This window comes from Calliopsis andreniformis, unplaced genomic scaffold, assembly GCF_051401765.1.
Source record: "Calliopsis andreniformis isolate RMS-2024a unplaced genomic scaffold, iyCalAndr_principal scaffold0031, whole genome shotgun sequence".
Classification (NCBI taxonomy): domain Eukaryota; kingdom Metazoa; phylum Arthropoda; class Insecta; order Hymenoptera; family Andrenidae; genus Calliopsis; species Calliopsis andreniformis.
In genome coordinates, this window is record NW_027480440.1 from 1,913,056 (window position 1) to 1,934,278 (window position 21,223).

Genomic DNA, 21,223 nt, shown 5'->3' on the forward strand with positions numbered 1-21,223 from the left:
GGATTGAGGATTGAGGATTGAGGATTGAGGATTGAGGATTGAAGATTGAGTACTGAGGATTGAAGATTAAGATTGAGGATTGAGGATTGAGGACTGAGGATGGAGGATTGAGGATTGAAGGTTCAGTATTGAGGATTGAAGATTGAGTATTGAGGATTGAGGATTGAACATTGAGGACTGAGTGTTGAGTGTTGACTGATGAGAATTGATGTTTGTGGATAGAGATTTGAAGATTGCAGGTTGAGTATTGAGTATTGAAAACTGTGAAATCATGATATTCTATTGAGTATTGAGGATGGACCACTGATTGTTGAGGACTGAGGGCTGAAGATTGAGGATTCAGGACTGAGGATTCAGGATTGAGGTTTGAGGACTGAGGATTGAGGATTGAGGATTGAGGATTGAGGATTGAGGATTGAGGATTGAGAATTGAGGATTGAGGTTTGACGATTGAAGATTGAGGATTGGCTGTTGAGGATTGAACATTGAGGCTTGAGGATTGAGGATTGAGGATTGAATATTGATGAATGAAGATTGAGGATTGAGGATTGGAGGTCGTGGATTGAGGACGAGGACTGAGGGTTGAGTATTGATACTTGAGGCCTGAGGATTGAGGATTGAGGATTGCGAATTGAGGATTGAGGATTTAAGATTGAGGATTGCGTATTGAGGATTGGGTATTGAGGATTGAAGAATGAGGATTGAGGATTGAGGACAGAGGATTGAGGATTGAAGATTGAGTATTGAGGATTGAAGATTGACGATTGAGGATTGAGGATTGAGGATTGAGGATTGAGGATTGAGGATTGAGGATTGAAGGTTGAGGATTGAGGATTGAGGATTGAGGATTGAGGATTGAGGATTGAAGATTGAGTATTGAGGATTGAAGATTGAGGATTGAGGATTGAGGATTGAGGATTGAGGATTGAAGATTGAGTACTGAGGATTGAAGATTAAGATTGAGGATTGAGGATTGAGGACTGAGGATGGAGGATTGAGGATTGAAGGTTCAGTATTGAGGATTGAAGATTGAGTATTGAGGATTGAGTATTGAACATTGAGGACTGAGTGTTGAGGGTTGAGTGATGAGAATTGATGTTTGTGGATAGAGATTTGAAGATTGCAGATTGAGTATTGAGTATTGAAAACTGTGAATTGAGTATATTCTATTGAGGATTGAGGATTGACAACTGATTGTTGAGGACTGAGGGCAGAAGATTGAGGTTTCCGGATTGAGGATTCAGAATTGAAATTTGAGGATTGAGGATTGAGGATTGAGGATTGAGGATTGAGGATTGAGGATTGGGGATTGAGGATTGAAGATTGAGTATTGAGGATTGAGGATGATGGCTGAGGTTTGAGGATAGAGGTTTGAGGACTGAGGACTGAGGATTGAGGATTGAGAATTGAGGATTGAGGATTGAGGGTTGAAGATTGAGGATTGGGTATTGAGGATTGAAGAATGTGGATTGAGGATTGAGGATTGAAGATCGAGTATTGAGGATTGAAGATTGAGGATTGGGGACTGAGTGTTGAGGGTAGAATGATGAGAATTGATGTTTGTGGATAGAGATTTGATGATTGCAGATTGAGTATTGAGTATTGAAAACTGTGAATTGATGATATTCTATTGAGGATTGAGGATTGACAACTGATTGTTGAGGACTGAGTGCTGAAGCTTGAGGATTCAGGATCGAGGATTCAGGATTGAGGTTTGAGGAGAGAGGACTGAGGATTGAGGATTGAGGATTGAGAATTGAGGATTGAGGATTGAGGATTGAAGATTGAGGATTGGCTGTTGAGGATTGAACATTGAGGATTGAGGATTGAGGATTGAGGATTGAGGATTGAAGGTTGAATATTGATGAATGGAGATTGAGGATTGAGGATTGAGGGTTGTGGATTGAGAGCGAGGACTGAGGGTTGAGTGTTGATGCCTGAGGTCCGAGGATTGGGAATTAAGGATTGCGAACTGATTATTGAGGATTGAGGATTGAAGATTGAGGATTGGGTATTGAGGATTGAAGAATGAGGATTGAAGAATGAGGATTGGGGATTGAGTATTGAGGATTGAGGATTGAATATTGAGCATTGAGGATTGAATATTGAGGATTGAGGATTGAGGATTGAGGATTGAGGATTGAGGATTGAAGATTGAGTATTGAGGATTGAAGATTGAGGATTGACCATTGAGGATTGAGGATTGAGCATTGAGGATTGAGGATTGAAGATTGAGGATTGAGGATAGAGGGTTGAGGATTGAGGATTGTGGATTGAGGACGAGGACTGAGGGTTGAATATTTATGTTTGAGGTCTGAGGATTAAGGATTGAGGATTGAGAATTGAGGATTGAGGATTGAGGATTGAAGATTGAGGATTGGGTATTGAGGATTGAGGATTGAGGATTGAAGATTGAGGATAGGGTATTGAGGATTGAAGGATGATGATTGAGGATTGAGGATTGAGGATTGAGGATTGAATATTGAGTATTGAGGATTGAAGATCGACTATTGAGGATTGCGGATTGAGGATTGAGGGTTGGGGATTGAGGATTGAAGATTGAGTATTGAGGATTGAAGGTTGAGGATTGTGGATTGAGGATTGAGGATTGAGGCTTGAATATTGAGGATTGGGGACTGAGTGTTGAGGGTTGAGTGATGAGGATTGATGTTTGTGGATAGAGATTTGAAGATTGCAGATTGAGTATTGAGTATTGAAAACTGTGAATTGAGTATATTCTATTGAGGATTGAGGATTGACAACTGATTGTTGAGGACTGAGGGCTGAAGTTTGAGGATTCAGGATTGAGGATTCAGGATTGAGGTTTGAGGAGAGAGGACAGATGATTGAGGATTGAGGAATGAGAATTGAGGATTGAGGATTGAGGATTGAAGATTGAGGATTTGCTGTTGAGGATTGAACATTGAGGATTGAGGATTGAGGATTGAGGATTGAGGATTGAGGATTGAAGACTGAGGATCGGGTATTGAGGATTGAACATTGAGGATTGAGGATTGAGGATTGAGGATTGAGGATTGAGGATTGAAGGTTGAATATTGATGAATGAAGATTGAGGATTGAAGGTTGAATATTGATGAATGAAGATTGAGGATTGAGGATTGAAGGTCGTGGATTGAGGACGAGGACTGAGGGTTGAGTATTGATACTTGAGGCCTGAGTATTGAGGATTGAGGATTGCGAATTGAGGATTGAGGATTTAAGATTGAGGATTGGGTATTGAGGATTGAAGAATGAGGATTGAGCATTGAGGGCAGAGGATTGAGGATTGAAGATTGAGTATTGAGGATTGAAGATTGACGATTGAGGATTGAGGATTGAGGATTGAGGATTGAGGATTGAGGATTGAGGATTGAAGATTGAGTATTCAGGATTGAAGATTGAGGATTGAGGATTGAGGATTGAGGATTGAGGATTGAGGATTGAAGATTGAGTACTGAGGACTGAAGATTAAGATTGAGGATTGAGGATTGAGGATTGAGGATTGGGGATTGAGGATTGAAGATTGAGTATTGAGGACTGAAGATTGAGGATTGAGGATTGAGGATTGAGGGTTGAAGATTGAGGATTGGGTATTGAGGATTCAAGAATGAGGATTGAGGATTGAGGATTGAGGATTGAGGATTGAAGATTGAGTATTGAGGTTTGAAGATCGAGGATTGAGAATTGAGGATTGAGTATTGAGGTTTGAGGATTGAAGGTTGAGGATTGTGGATTGAGGATTGAGGATTGAGCATTGAATATTGAGGATTGGCGACTGAGTGTTGAGGGTTGAATGATGAGAATTGATGTTTGTGGATAGAGATTTGAAGATTGCAGATTGAGTATTGAGTATTGAAAACTGTGAATTGATGATATTCTATTGAGGATTGAGGATTGACAACTGATTGTTGAGGACTCAGGGCTGAAGCTTGAGGATTCAGGATTGAGGATTCAGGATTGAGGTTTGAGGAGAGAGGACTGAGGATTGAGGATTGAGGATTGAGAATTGAGGATTGAGGATTGAGGATTGAAGATTGAGGATTGGCTGTTGAGTATTGAACATTGAGGATTGAGGATTGAGTATTGAGGATTGAGGATTGAAGGTTGAATATTGATGAATGATGATTGAGGAATGAGGATTGAGGGTTGTGGATTGAGAACGAGGACTGAGGGTTGAGTGTTGATGCCTGAGGTCTGAGGATTGAGGATTGAGGATTGCGAACTGAGGATTGAGGATTGAGGATTGAAGGTTGAGGATTGGGTATTGAGGATTGAAGAATGAGGATTGAAGAATGAGGTTTGGGGATTGAGTATTGAGTATTGAGTATCGAATATTGAGTATTGAGGATTGAATATTGATGATTGAGGACTGAGGATTGAGGATTGAGGATTGAAGATTGAGTATTGAGGATTGAGGATTGAGGATTGAGGATTGAGGATTGAGGATTGAGGATTGAAGATTGAGGATTGAGGATTGAGGATTGAGGATTGATGGTTGTGGATTGAGAACGAGGACTGAGGGTTGAGTGTTGATGCCTGAGGTCTGAGGATTGAGGATTGAGGATTGCGAACTGAGGATTGAGGATTGAGGATTGAAGGTTGAGGATTGGGTATTGAGGATTGAAAAATGAGGATTGAAGAATGAGGTTTGGGGATTGAGTATTGGGTATTGAGGATTGAATATTGAGTATTGAGGATTGAATATTGATGATTGAGGATTGAGGATTGAAGATTGAAGATTGAGTATTGAGGATTGAAGATTGAGGATTGAGGATTGAGGATTGAGGATTGAAGATTAAGATTGAGGATTGAGGATTGAGGATAGAGGAGTGAGGATTGAGGATTGAGGATTGAAGGTTGAGTATTGAGGATTGAAGATTGAGGATTGAGGATTGAGGATTGAGGATTGAGGATTGAAGATTGAGTACTGAGGATTGAAGATTAAGATTGAGGATTGAGGATTGAGGACTGAGGATGGAGGGTTGAGGATTGAATGTTCAGTATTGGGGATTGAAGATTGAGTATTGAGGATTGAGGATTGAACATTGAGGACTGAGTGTTGAGGGTTGAGTGATGAGAATTGATGTTTGTGGATAGAGATTTTAAGATTGCAGATTGAGTATTAAGTATTGAAAACTGTGAATTGAGTATCTTCTATTGAGGATTGAGGATTGACAACTGATTGTTGAGGACTGAGGGCTGAAGATTGAGGGTTCCGGGTTGAGGATTCAGAATTGAAATTTGAGGATTGAGGATTCAGGATTGAGGATTCAGGATTGAGGTTTGAGGACTGAGGATTGAGGATTGAGGATTGAGGATTGAGGATTGAGGATTGAGAATTGAGTATTGACGATTGAGTATTGAGGATTGAAGATTGACGATTGAGGATTGAGGATTGAGGATTGAGGATTGAGGATTGAGGATTGAGGATTGAAGATTGAGTATTGAGGATTGAAGATTGAGGATTGAGGATTGAGGAAAGAGGATTGAAGATTAAGATTGAGGATTGAGGATTGAGGATTGAGGACTGAGGATTGAGGATTGAGGATTGAAGATTGAGTATTGAGGATTGAAGATTGAGGATTGAGGATTGAGGATTGAGGATTGACGATTGAAGATTGAGTACTGAGTATTGAAGATTAAGATTGAGGATTGAGGATTGAGGACTGAGGATGGAGGATTGAGGATTGAGGATTGAGGATTGAGGATTGAGGATTGAAGATTGAGTATTGAGGATTGAAGATTGAGGATTGAGGATTGAGGATTGAGGATTGAAGATTAAGATTGAGGATTGAGGATTGAGGATTGAGGATTGAGGATTGAGGATTGAGGATTGAAGATTGAGCAATGAGGATTGAGTATTGAGGATTCAGGATTGAAGATTGAGTATTGAGGATTGAAGGTTGAGGATTGTGGATTGAGGATTGAGGATTGAGGATTGAATATTGAGGATTGGGGACTGAGTGTTGAGGGTTGAGTGATGAGAATTGATGTTTGTGGATAGAGATTTGAAGATTGCAGATTGAGTATTGAGTATTGAAAACTGTGAATTGATGATATTCTATTGAGGATTGAGGATTGACAACTGATTGTTGAGGACTGAGGGCTGAAGGTTGAGGATTCAGGATTGAGGATTCAGGATTGAGGTTTGAGGACTGAGGATTGAGGATTGAGGATTGAGGATTGAGGATTGAGGATTGAGGATTGAGGATTGAAGATTGAGTATTGAGGATTGAAGATTGAGGATTGAGGATTGAGGATTGAGGATTGAAGATTAAGATTGACGATTGAGGTTTGAGCATTGAGGATTGAGGATTGAGGATTGAGGATTGAGGATTGAAGATTGAGTATTCAGGATTGAAGATTGAGGATTGAGGATTGAGGATTGAGGATTGAGGATTGAGGATTGAAGATTGAGTACTGAGGACTGAAGATTAAGATTGAGGATTGAGGATTGAGGATTGAGGATTGAGGATTGAGGATTGAAGATTGAGTATTGAGGACTGAAGATTGAGGATTGAGGATTGAGGATTGAGGGTTGAAGATTGAGGATTGGGTATTGAGGATTCAAGAATGAGGATTGAGGATTGAGGATTGAGGATTGAGGATTGAAGATTGAGGATTGGCTGTTGAGTATTGAACATTGAGGATTGAGGATTGAGTATTGAGGATTGAGGATTGAAGGTTGAATATTGATGAATGAAGATTGAGGAATGAGGATTGAGGGTTGTGGATTGAGAACGAGGACTGAGGGTTGAGTGTTGATGCCTGAGGTCTGAGGATTGAGGATTGAGGATTGCGAACTGAGGATTGAGGATTGAGGATTGAAGGTTGAGGATTGGGTATTGAGGATTGAAGAATGAGGATTGAAGAATGAGGTTTGGGGATTGAGTATTGAGTATTGAGTATTGAATATTGAGTATTGAGGATTGAATATTGATGATTGAGGACTGAGGATTGAGGATTGAGGATTGAAGATTGAGTATTGAGGATTGAGGATTGAGGATTGAGGATTGAGGATTGAGGATTGAGGATTGAGGATTGAAGATTGAGGATTGAGGATTGAGGATTGAGGATTGATGGTTGTGGATTGAGAACGAGGACTGAGGGTTGAGTGTTGATGCCTGAGGTCTGAGGATTGAGGATTGAGGATTGCGAACTGAGGATTGAGGATTGAGGATTGAAGGTTGAGGATTGGGTATTGAGGATTGAAGAATGAGGATTGAAGAATGAGGTTTGGGGATTGAGTATTGGGTATTGAGGATTGAATATTGAGTATTGAGGATTGAATATTGATGATTGAGGATTGAGGATTGAGGATAGAGGATTGAAGATAGAAGATTGAGTATTGAGGATTGAAGATTGAGGATTGAGGATTGAGGATTGAGGATTGAAGATTAAGATTGAGGATTGAGGATTGAGGATTGAGGAGTGAGGATTGAGGATTGAGGATTGAAGATTGAGTATTGAGGATTGAAGATTGAGGATTGAGGATTGAGGATTGAGGATTGAGGATTGAAGATTGAGTAATGAGGATTGAAGATTAAGATTGAGGATTGAGGATTGAGGACTGAGGATGGAGGGTTGAGGATTGAATGTTCAGTATTGGGGATTGAAGATTGAGTATTGAGGATTGAGGATTGAACATTGAGGACTGAGTGTTGAGGGTTGAGTGATGAGAATTGATGTTTGTGGATAGAGATTTTAAGATTGCAGATTGTGTATTGAGTATTGAAAACTGTGAATTGAGTATCTTCTATTGAGGATTGAGGATTGACAACTGATTGTTGAGGACTGAGGGCTGAAGATTGAGGGTTCCGGGTTGAGGATTCAGAATTGAAATTTGAGGATTGAGGACTGAGGATTGAGGATTGAGGATTGAGGATTGAGGATTGAGGGTTGGGGATTAAGGATTGAAGATTGAGTATTGAGGATTGAAGGTTGAGGATTGTGGATTGAGGATCGAGGATTGAGGCTTGAATATTGAGGATTGGGGACTGAGTGTTGAGGGTTGAGTGATGAGAATTGATGTTTGTGGATAGAGATCTGAAGATTGCAGGTTGAGTATTGAGTATTGAAATCTGTGAAATCATGATATTCTATTGAGGATTGAGGATGGACCACTGATTGTTGAGGACTGAGGGCTGAAGATTGAGGATTCAGGATTGAGGATTCAGGATTGAGGTTTGAGGACTGAGGATTGAGGATTGAGGATTGAGGATTGAGGATTGAGGATTGAGAATTGAGGATTGAGGATTGAGGATTGAAGATTGAGGATTGGCTGTTGAGGATTGGCTGTTGAGGATTGGACATTGAGGATTGAGGATTGAGGATTGAGGATTGAGGATTGAGGATTGAGGATTGAAGATTGAGCATTGAGGATTGAGTATTGAGGATTCAGGATTGAAGATTGAGTATTGAGGATTGAAGGTTGAGGATTGTGGATTGAGGATTGAGGATTGAGGATTGAATATTGAGGATTGGGGATTGAGTGTTGAGGGTTGAGTGATGAGAATTGATGTTTGTGGATAGAGATTTGAAGATTGCAGATTGAGTATTGAGTATTGAAAACCAGTGAATTGATGATATTCTATTGAGGATTGAGGATTGACAACTGATTGTTGAGGACTGAGGGCTGAAGGTTGAGGATTCAGGATTGAGGATTCAGGATTGAGGTTTGAGGACTGAGGATTGAGGATTGAGGATTGAGGATTGAGGATTGAGGATTGAGAATTGAGAATTGAGTATTGAGGATTGAAGATTGAGGATTGGCTGTTGAGGATTGAACATTGAGGATTGAGGATTGAGGATTGAGGATTGAATATTGATGAATGAAGATTGAGGATTGAGGATTGAATGTCGTGGATTGAGGACGAGGACTGAGGGTTGATTATTGATACTTGATGCCAGAGCATTGAGGATTGAGGGTTGCGAACTGACGATTGAGGATTTAAGATTGAGGATTGGGTATTGAGGATTGAAGAATGAGGATTGAGGATTGAGGATTGAGGATTGAGGATTGAGGATTGAAGATTGAGTATTGAGGATTGAGGATTGAAGATTGAGTATTGAGGATTGAAGATTGAGGATTGAGGATTGAGGATTGAGGATTGAAGATTAAGATTGAGGATTGAGGATTGAGGATTGAGGATTGAGGATTGAGGATTGAGGATTGAGGATTGAAGATTGAGTATTGAGGGTTGAAGATTGAGGATTGAGGATTGAGGATTGAGGATTGAGGATTGAAGATTGAGTACTGAGGATTGAAGATTAAGATTGAGGATTGAGGATTGAGGACTGAGGATGGAGGATTGAGGATTGAAGGTTCAGTATTGAGGATTGAAGATTGAGTGTTGAGGATTGAGGATTGAACATTGAGGACTGAGTGTTGAGGGTTGAGTGATGAGAATTGATGTTTGTGGATAGAGATTTGAAGATTGCAGATTGAGTATTGAGTTTTGAAAACTGTGAATTGAGTATATTCTATTGAGGATTGAGGATTGACAACTGATTGTTGAGGACTGAGGGCTGAAGATTGAGGGTTCCGGATTGAGGATTCAGAATTGAAATTTGAGGACTGAGCATTGAGGATTGAAGATTGAGTATTGAAGATTGAAGATTGAGAATTGAGGATTGAGGATTGAGGATTGAGGATGAGGGCTGAGGGTTGAGGTCTGAGGATTGAGGATTGAGGATTGAGAATTGAGGATTGAGGATTGAGGATTGAAGATTGAGGATTGGGTATTGAGGATTGAGGATTGAGGATTGAAGATTGAGGATAGGGTATTGAGGATTGAAGAATCAAGATTGAGGATTGAGGATTGAGGATTGAGGATTCAATATTGAGTATTGAGGATTGAAGATCGACTATTGAGGATTGACGATTGAGGATTGAGGATTGAGGATTGAGGATTGAAGATTGAGTATTGAGGATTGAAGATTGAGGATTGAGGATTGAAGGTTGAGGATTGTTGATTGAGGATTGAGGATTGAGGATTGAATATTGAGGATTGGGGACTGAGTGTAGAGGGTTGAGTGATGAGAATTGATGTTTGTGGATAGAGATTTGAAGATTACAGATTGAGTATTGAGTATTGAAAACTGTGAATTGATGATATTCTATTGATGATTGAGGATTGACAACTGATTGTTGAGGACTGAGGGCTGAAGGTTGAGGATTCAGTATTGAGGATTCAGGATTGAGGTTTGTGGAGAGAGGACTGAGGGTTGAGGATTGAGGATTGAGAATTGAGGATTGAGGATTGAGGATTGAAGATTGAGGATTGGCTGTTGAGGATGGAACATTGAGGATTGAGGATTGAGGATTGAGGATTGAGGATTGAAAGTTGAATATTGATGATTGAAGATTGAGGATTGAGGATTGAGGGTTGTGGATTGAGAACGAGGACTGGGGGTTGAGTGTTGATGCCTGAGGTCTGAGAAATTGAGAATTGAGGATTGCGAACTGAGGATTGAGGATTGAGGATTGAAGATTGAGGATTGGGTATTGAGGATTGAAGAATGAGGATTGAAGAATGAGGATTGGGGATTGAGTATTGAGGATTGAGGATTGAATATTGAGTATTGAGGATTGAATATTGAGGATTGAGGATTGAGGATTGAGGATTGAGGATTGAGGATTGAGGATTGAGGATTGAGGATTGAAGATTGAGTACTGAGGATTGAGGATTGAGGATTGAGGAATGAGGATTGAGGATTGAGGATTGAGGATTGAGGATTGAGGATTGAAGATTGAGTATTGAGGATTGAAGATTGAGGATTGAGGATTGAGGATTGAGTATTGAGGATTGAGGATTGAAGATTGAGTACTGAGGATTGAAGATTAAGATTGAGGATTGAGGATTGAGCACTGAGGATGGAGGATTGAGGATTGAAGATTGAAGATTGAGTATTGAGGATTGAAGATTGAGGATTGAGGATTGAGGATTGAGGATTGAGGATTGAGGATTGAAGATTGAGGATTGGGTATTGAGGATTGAGGATTGAGGATTGAAGATTGAGGATAGGGTATTGAGGATTGAAGAATCATGATTGAGGATTGAGGATTGAGGATTGAGGATTCAATATTGAGTATTGAGGATTGAAGATCGACTATTGAGGATTGACGATTGAGGATTGAGGATTGAGGATTGAGGATTGAAGATTGAGTATTGAGGATTGAAGATTGAGGATTGAGGATTGAGGATTGAGGATTGAGGATTGAAGATTAAGATTGAGGATTGAGGATTGAGGATTGAGGATTGAGGATTGAGGATTGAGGATTGAAGATTGAGTATTGAGGATTGAAGATTGAGGATTGAGGATTGAGTATTGAGGATTGAGGATTGAAGATTGAGTACTGAGGATTGAAGATTAAGATTGAGGATTGAGGATTGAGCACTGAGGATGGAGGATTGAGGATTGAAGGTTCAGTATTGAGGATTGAAGATTGAGTATTGAGGATTGAGGATTGAACATTGAGGACTGAGTGTTGAGGGTTGAGTGATGAGAATTGATGTTTGTGGATAGAGATTTGAAGATTGCAGATTGAGTATTGAGTACTGAAAACTGTGAATTGAGTATATTCTATTGAGGATTGAGGATTGACAACTGATTGTTGAGGACTGAGGGCTGAAGATTGAGGGTTCCGGATTGAGGATTCAGAATTGAAATTTGAGGACTGAGCATTGAGGATTGAAGATTGAGTATTGAAGATTGAAGATTGAGAATTGAGGATCGAGGATTGAGGAGTGAGGGTTGAAGATTGAGGATTGGGTATTGAGGATTGAAGAATGAGGATAGAGGATTGAGGATTGAGGATTGAGGATTGAAGATTGAGTATTGAGGATTGAAGATTGACGATCGAGGATTGAGCATTGAGGATTGAGTATTGAGGATTCAGGATTGAAGATTGAGTATTGAGGATTGAAGGTTGAGGATTGTGGATTGAGGATTGAGGATTGAGGATTGAATATTGAGGATTGGGGACTGAGTGTTGAGGGTTGAGTGATGAGAATTGATGTTTGTGGATAGAGATTTGAAGATTGCAGATTGAGTATTGAGTATTGAAAACTGTGAATTGATGATATTCTATTGAGGATTGAGGATTGACAACTGATTGTTGAGGACTGAGGGCTGAAGATTGAGGGTTCCGGATTGAGGATTCAGAATTGAAATTTGAGGACTGAGCATTGAGGATTGAAGATTGAGTATTGAAGATTGAAGATTGAGAATTGAGGATTGAGGATTGAGGATTGAGGATGAGGGCTGAGGGTTGAGGTCTGAGGATTGAGGATTGAGGATTGAGAATTGAGGATTGAGGATTGAGGATTGAAGATTGAGGATTGGGTATTGAGGATTGAGGATTGAGGATTGAAGATTGAGGATAGGGTATTGAGGATTGAAGAATCAAGATTGAGGATTGAGGATTGAGGATTGAGGATTCAATATTGAGTATTGAGGATTGAAGATCGACTATTGAGGATTGACGATTGAGGATTGAGGATTGAGGATTGAGGATTGAAGATTGAGTATTGAGGATTGAAGATTGAGGATTGAGGATTGAAGGTTGAGGATTGTTGATTGAGGATTGAGGATTGAGGATTGAATATTGAGGATTGGGGACTGAGTGTTGAGGGTTGAGTGATGAGAATTGATGTTTGTGGATAGAGATTTGAAGATTACAGATTGAGTATTGAGTATTGAAAACTGTGAATTGATGATATTCTATTGAGGATTGAGGATTGACAACTGATTGTTGAGGACTGAGGGCTGAAGGTTGAGGATTCAGGATTGAGGATTCAGGATTGAGGTTTGTGGAGAGAGGACTGAGGGTTGAGGATTGAGGATTGAGAATTGAGGATTGAGGATTGAGGATTGAAGATTGAGGATTGGCTGTTGAGGATGGAACATTGAGGATTGAGGAGTGAGGATTGAGGATTGAGGATTGAAAGTTGAATATTGATGATTGAAGATTGAGGATTGAGGATTGAGGGTTGTGGATTGAGAACGAGGACTGGGGGTTGAGTGTTGATGCCTGAGGTCTGAGGATTGAGAATTGAGGATTGCGAACTGAGGATTGAGGATTGAGGATTGAAGATTGAGGATTGGGTATTGAGGATTGAAGAATGAGGATTGAAGAATGAGGATTGGGGATTGAGTATTGAGGATTGAGGATTGAATATTGAGTATTGAGGATTGAATATTGAGGATTGAGGATTGAGGATTGAGGATTGAGGATTGAGGATTGAGGATTGAGGATTGAGGATTGAAGATTGAGTACTGAGGATTGAGGATTGAGGATTGAGGATTGAGGATTGAGGATTGAGGATTGAGGATTGAGGATTGAAGATTGAGGATTGAGGATTGTGGATTGAGGATTGATGGTTGTGGATTGAGGACGAGGACTGAGGGTTGAATATTTATGTATGAGGTCTGAGGATTGAGGATTGAGGATTGAGAATTGAGGATTGAGGATTGAGGATTGAAGATTGAGGATTGGGTATTGAGGATTGAGGATTGAGGATTGAAGATTGAGGATAGGGTATTGAGGATTGAAGAATCATGATTGAGGATTGAGGATTGAGGATTGAGGATTCAATATTGAGTATTGAGGATTGAAGATCGACTATTGAGGATTGACGATTGAGGATTGAGGATTGAGGATTGAGGATTGAAGATTGAGTATTGAGGATTGAAGATTGAGGATTGAGGATTCAGGATTGAGGATTGAGGATTGAAGATTAAGATTGAGGATTGAGGATTGAGGATTGAGGATTGAGGATTGAGGATTGAGGATTGAAGATTGAGTATTGAGGATTGAAGATTGAGGATTGAGGATTGAGGATTGAGGATTGAGGATTGAAGATTGAGTACTGAGGATTGAAGATTAAGATTGAGGATTGAGGATTGAGCACTGAGGATGGAGGATTGAGGATTGAAGGTTCAGTATTGAGGATTGAAGATTGAGTATTGAGGATTGAGGATTGAACATTGAGGACTGAGTGTTGAGGGTTGAGTGATGAGAATTGATGCTTGTGGATAGAGATTTGAAGATTGCAGATTGAGTATTGAGTACTGAAAACTGTGAATTGAGTATATTCTATTGAGGATTGAGGATTGACAACTGATTGTTGAGGACTGAGGGCTGAAGATTGAGGGTTCCGGATTGAGGATTCAGAATTGAAATTTGAGGACTGAGCATTGAGGATTGAAGATTGAGTATTGAAGATTGAAGATTGAGAATTGAGGATTGAGGATTGAGGAGTGAGGGTTGAAGATTGAGGATTGGGTATTGAGGATTGAAGAATGAGGATAGAGGATTGAGGATTGAGGATTGAGGATTGAAGATTGAGTATTGAGGATTGAAGATTGACGATCGAGGATTGAGCATTGAGGATTGAGTAATGAGGATTCAGGATTGAAGATTGAGTATTGAGGATTGAAGGTTGAGGATTGTGGATTGAGGATTGAGGATTGAGGATTGAATATTGAGGATTGGGGACTGAGTGTTGAGGGTTGAGTGATGAGTATTGATGTTTGTGGATAGAGATTTGAAGATTGCAGATTGAGTATTGAGTATTGAAAACTGTGAATTGATGATATTCTATTGAGGATTGAGGATTGACAACTGATTGTTGAGGACTGAGGGCTGAAGGTTGAGGATTCAGGATTGAGGATTCAGGATTGAGGTTTGAGGAGAGAGGACTGAGGGTTGAGGATTGAGGATTGAGAATTGAGGATTGAGGATTGAGGATTGAAGATTGAGGATTGGCTGTTGAGGATGGAACATTGAGGATTGAGGAGTGAGGACTGAGGATTGAGGATTGAAAGTTGAATATTGATGATTGAAGATTGAGGATTGAGGATTGAGGGTTGTGGATTGAGAACGAGGACTGGGGGTTGAGTGTTGATGCCTGAGGTCTGAGGATTGAGGATTGAGGATTGCGAACTGAGGATTGAGGATTGAGGATTGAAGATTGAGGATTGGGTATTGAGGATTGAAGAATGAGGATTGAAGAATGAGGATTGGGGATTGAGTATTGAGGATTGAGGATTGAATATTGAGGATTGAGGATTGAATATTGAGTATTGAGGATTGAATATTGAGGATTGAGGATTGAGGATTGAGGATTGAAGATTGAGGATTGAGGATTGAGGATTGAGGATTGAGGGTTGTGGATTGAGGACGAGGACTGAGGGTTGAATATTTAAGATTGAGGTCTCAGGATTGAGGATTGAGGATTGAGAATTGAGGATTGAGGATTGAGGATTGAAGATTGAGGATTGGGTATTGAGGATTGAGGATTGAATATTGAGGATAGGGTACTGAGGATTCAAGAATGATGATTGAGGATTGAAGAATGATGATTGAGGATTATGGATTGAGAATTGAGGATTGAAGATTGAGTATTGAGGATTGAAGATCGACTATTGAGGATTGCGGATTGAGGATTGAGGGCTGGGGATTGAGGATTGAAGATTGAGTATTGAGGATTGAAGGTTGAGAATTGTGGATTGAGGATTGAGGCTTGAATATTGAGGATTGGGGACTGAGTGTTGAGGGTTGAGTGATGAGGATTGATGTATGTGGATAGAGATTTGAAGATTGCAGGTTGTGTATTGAGTATTGAAAACTGTGAAATCATGATATTCTATTGAGTATTGAGGATGGACCACTGATTGTTGAGGACTGAGGGCTGAAGATTGAGGATTCAGGATTGAGGATTCAGGATTGAGGTTTGAGGACTGAGGATTGAGGATTGAGGATTGAGGATTGAGGATTGAGGATTGAGAATTGAGGATTGAGGATTGAGGATTGCAGATTGAGGATTGGCTGTTGAGGATTGAACATTGAGGATTGAGGATTGAGGATTGAGTATTGAATATTGATGAATGAAGATTGAGGATTGAGGATTGAATGTCGTGGATTGAGGACGAGGACTGAGGGTTGATTATTGATACTTGAGGCCAGAGGATTGAAGATTGAAGGTTGCGAACTGACGATTGAGGATTTAAGATTGAGGATTGGGTATTGAGGATTGAAGAATGAGGATTGAGGATTGAGGACAGAGGATTGAGGATTGAAGATTGAGTATTGAGGATTGAAGATTGACGATTGAGGATTGAGGATTGAGGATTGAGGATTGAGGATTTAGGATTGAGGATTGAAGATTGAGTATTGAGGATTGAAGATTGAGGATTGAGGATTGAGGATTGAGGATTGAAGTTTAAGATTGAGGATTGAGGTTTGAAGATTAAGATTGAGGATTGAGGATTGAGGAGTGAGGATTGAGGATTGAGGATTGAAGATTGAGTATTGAGGATTGAAGATTGAGGATCGAGGATTGAGGATTGAGGATTGAGGATTGAAGATTGAGTACTGAGGATTGAAGATTAAGATTGAGGATTTAGGATTGAGGACTGAGGATGGAGGGTTGAGGATTGAATGTTCAGTATTGGGGATTGAAGATTGAGTATTGAGGATTGAGGATTGAACATTGAGGACTGAGTGTTGAGGGTTGAGTGATGAGAATTGATGTTTGTGGATAGAGATTTCAAGATTGCAGATTGAGTATTGAGTATTGAAAACTGTGAATTGAGTATATTCTATTGAGGATTGAGGATTGACTACTGATTGTTGAGGACTGAGGGCTGAAGATTGAGGGTTCCGGGTTGAGGATTCAGAATTGAAATTTGAGGATTGAGGATTGAGGATTGAGGATTGAGGATTGAGGATTGGGGATTGAGGATTGAAGATTGAGTTTTGAGGATTGAGGATTGAGGATTGAGGATTGAGGGTTGGGGATTAAGGATTGAAGATTGAGTATTGAGGATTGAAGGTTGAGCATTGTGGATTGAGGATCGAGGATTGAGGCTTGAATATTGAGGATTGGGGACTGAGTGTTGAGGGTTGAGTGATGAGAATTGATGTTTGTGGATAGAGATCTGAAGATTGCAGGTTGAGTATTGAGTATTGAAAACTGTGAAATCATGATATTCTATTGAGGATTCAGGATGGACCACTGATTGTTGAGGACTGAGGGCTGAAGATTGAGGATTCAGGATTGAGGATTCAGGATTGAGGTTTGAGGACTGAGGATTGAGGATTGAGGATTGAGGATTGAGGATTGAGGATTGAGAATTGAGGATTGAGGATTGAGGATTGAAGATTGAGGATTGGCTGTTGAGGATTGAACATTGAGCATTGAGGATTGAGGATTGAGGATTGAATATTGATGAATGAAGATTGAGGATTGAGGATTGAATGTCGTGGATTGAGGACGAGGACTGAGGGTTGATTATTGATACTTGAGGCCAGAGGATTGAGGATTGAGGGTTGCGAACTGACGATTGAGGATTTAAGATTGAGGATTGGGTATTGAGGATTGAAGAATGAGGATTGAGGATTGAGGACTGAGGTTTGAGGATTGAAGATTGAGTATTGAGGATTGAAGATTGACGATTGAGGATTGAGGATTGAGGATTGAGGATTGAATATTAAGATTGAGGATTGAGGACTGACGAGTGAGGATTGAGGATTGAGGATTGAAGATTGAGTATTGAGGATTGAAGATTGAGGATAGAGGATTGAGGATTGAGGATTGAGGATTGAAGATTGAGTACTGAGGATTGAAGATTAAGATTGAGGATTGAGGATTGAGGACTGAGGATGGAGGGTTGAGGATTGAATGTTCAGTATTGGGGATTGAAGATTGAGTATTGAGGATTGAGGATTGAACATTGAGGACTGAGTGTTGAGGGTTGAGTGATGAGAATTGATGTTTGTGGATAGAGATTTTAAGATTGCAGATTGAGTATTGAGTATTGAAAACTGTGAATTGAGTATATTCTATTGAGGATTGAGGATTGACAACTGATTGTTGAGGACTGAGGGCTGAAGCTTGAGGATTCAGGATTGAGGATTCAGGATTGAGGTTTGAGGAGAGAGGACTGATGATTGAGGATTGAGGAATGAGAATTGAGGATTGAGGATTGAGGATTGAAGATTGAGGATTGGCTGTTGAGGATTGAACATTGAGGATTGAGGATTGAGGATTGAGGATTGAGGATTGAGGATTGAGGATTGAAGACTGAGGATCGGGTATTGAGGATTGAACATTGAGGATTGAGGATTGAGGATTGAGGATTGAGGATTGAGGATTGAAGGCCGAATATTGATGAATGAAGATTGAGGATTGAGGATTGAAGGTCGTGGATTGAGGACGAGGACTGAGGGTTGAGTATTGGTACTTGAGGCCTGAGTATTGAGGATTGAGGATTGCGAATTGAGGATTGAGGATTTAAGATTGAGGATTGGGTATTGAGGATTGAAGAATGAGGATTGAGCATTCAGGGCAGAGGATTGAGGATTGAAGATTGAGTATTGAGGATTGAAGACTGACGATTGAGGATTGAGGATTGAGGATTGAGGATTGAGGATTGAGGATTGAGGATTGAAGATTGAGTATTCAGGATTGAAGATTGAGGATTGAGGATTGAGGATTGAGGATTGAGGATTGAGGATTGAAGATTGAGTACTGAGGACTGAAGATTAAGATTGAGGATTGAGGATTGAGGACTGAGGATGGAGGGTTGAGGATTGAATGTTCAGTATTGGGGATTCAAGATTGAGTATTGAGGATTGAGGATTGAGGATTGAGGATTGAGGGTTGAAGATTGAGGATTGGATATTGAGGATTCAAGAATGAGGATTGAGGATTGAGGATTGAGGATTGAGGATTGAAGATTGGGTATTGAGGATTGAAGATCGAGGATTGAGAATTGAGGATTGAGTATTGAGGATTGAGGATTGAAGGTTGAGGATTGTGGATTGAGGGTTGAGGATTGAGCATTGAATATTGAGGATTGGCGACTGAGTGTTGAGGGTTGAATGATGAGAATTGATGTTTGTGGATAGAGATTTGAAGATTGCAGATTGAGTATTGAGTATTGAAAACTGTGAATTGATGATATTCTATTGAGGATTGAGGATTGACAACTGATTGTTGAGGACTGAGGGCTGAAGCTTGAGGATTCAGGATTGAGGATTCAGGATTGAGGTTTGAGGAGAGAGGACTGAGGATTGAGGATTGAGGATTGAGAATTGAGGATTGAGGATTGAGGATTGAAGATTGAGGATTGGCTGTTGAGTATTGAACATTGAGGATTGAGGATTGAGTATTGAGGATTGAGGATTGAAGGTTGAATATTGATGAATGAAGATTGAGGAATGAGGATTGAGGGTTGTGGATTGAGAACGAGGACTGAGGGTCGAGTGTTGATGCCTGAGGTCTGAGGATTGAGGATTGAGGATTGCGAACTGAGGATTGAGGATTGAGGATTGAAGGTTGAGGATTGGGTATTGAGGATTGAAGAATGAGGATTGAAGAATGAGGTTTGGGGATTGAGTATTGAGTATTGAGTATTGAATATTGAGTATTGAGGATTGAATATTGATGATTGAGGACTGAGGATTGAGGATTGAGGATTGAAGATTGAGTATTGAGGATTGAGGATTGAGGATTGAGGATTGAGGATTGAGGATTGAGGATTGAGGATTGAAGATTGAGGATTGAGGATTGAGGATTGAGGATTGATGGTTGTGGATTGAGAACGAGGACTGAGGGTTGAGTGTTGATGCCTGAGGTCTGAGGATTGAGGATTGAGGATTGCGAACTGAGGATTGAGGATTGAGGATTGAGGATTGAGGATTGAGGATTGAGGATTGAAGATTGAGTACTGAGGATTGAAGATTAAGATTGAGGATTGAGGATTGAGGACTGAGGATGGAGGATTGAGGATTGAAGGTTCAGTATTGAGGATTGAAGATTGAGTATTGAGGATTGAGGATTGAACATTGAGGACTGAGTGTTGAGTGTTGACTGATGAGAATTGATGTTTGTGGATAGAGATTTGAAGATTGCAGGTTGAGTATTGAGTATTGAAAACTGTGAAATCATGATATTCTATTGAGTATTGAGGATGGACCACTGATTGTTGAGGACTGAGGGCTGAAGATTGAGGATTCAGGACTGAGGATTCAGGATTGAGGTTTGAGGACTGAGGATTGAGGATTGAGGATTGAGGATTGAGGATTGAGGATTGAGAATTGAGGATTGAGGTTTGACGATTGAAGATTGAGGATTGGCTGTTGAGGATTGAACATTGAGGCTTGAGGATTGAGGATTGAGGATTGAATATTGATGAATGAAGATTGAGGATTGAGGATTGGAGGTCGTGGATTGAGGACGAGGACTGAGGGTTGAGTATTGATACTTGAGGCCTGAGGATTGAGGATTGAGGATTGCGAATTGAGGATTGAGGATTTAAGATTGAGGATTGCGTATTGAGGATTGGGTATTGAGGATTGAAGAATGAGGATTGAGGATTGAGGACAGAGGATTGAGGATTGAAGATTGAGTATTGAGGATTGAAGATTGACGATTGAGGATTGAGGATTGAGGATTGAGGATTGAGGATTGAGGATTGAGGATTGAAGATTGAGGATTGAGGATTGAGGATTGAGGATTGAGGATTGAGGATTGAAGATTGAGTATTGAGGATTGAAGATTGAGGATTGAGGATTGAGGATTGAGGATTGAGGATTGAAGATTGAGTACTGAGGATTGAAGATTAAGATTGAGGATTGAGGATTGAGGACTGAGGATGGAGGATTGAGGATTGAAGGTTCAGTATTGAGGATTGAAGATTGAGTATTGAGGATTGAGTATTGAACATTGAGGACTGAGTGTTGAGGGTTGAGTGATGAGAATTGATGTTTGTGGATAGAGATTTGAAGATTGCAGATTGAGTATTGAGTATTGAAAACTGTGAATTGAGTATATTCTATTGAGGATTGAGGATTGACAACTGATTGTTGAGGACTGAGGGCAGAAGATTGAGGGTTCCGGATTGAGGATTCAGAATTGAAATTTGAGGATTGAGGATTGAGGATTGAGGATTGAGGATTGAGGATTGAGGATTGGGGATTGAGGATTGAAGATTGAGTATTGAGGATTGAGGATGATGGCTGAGGTTTGAGGATAGAGGTTTGAGGACTGAGGACTGAGGATTGAGGATTGAGAATTGAGGATTGAGGATTGAGGGTTGAAGATTGAGGATTGGGTATTGAGGATTGAAGAATGTGGATTGAGGATTGAGGATTGAAGATCGAGTATTGAGGATTGAAGATTGAGGATTGGGGACTGAGTGTTGAGGGTAG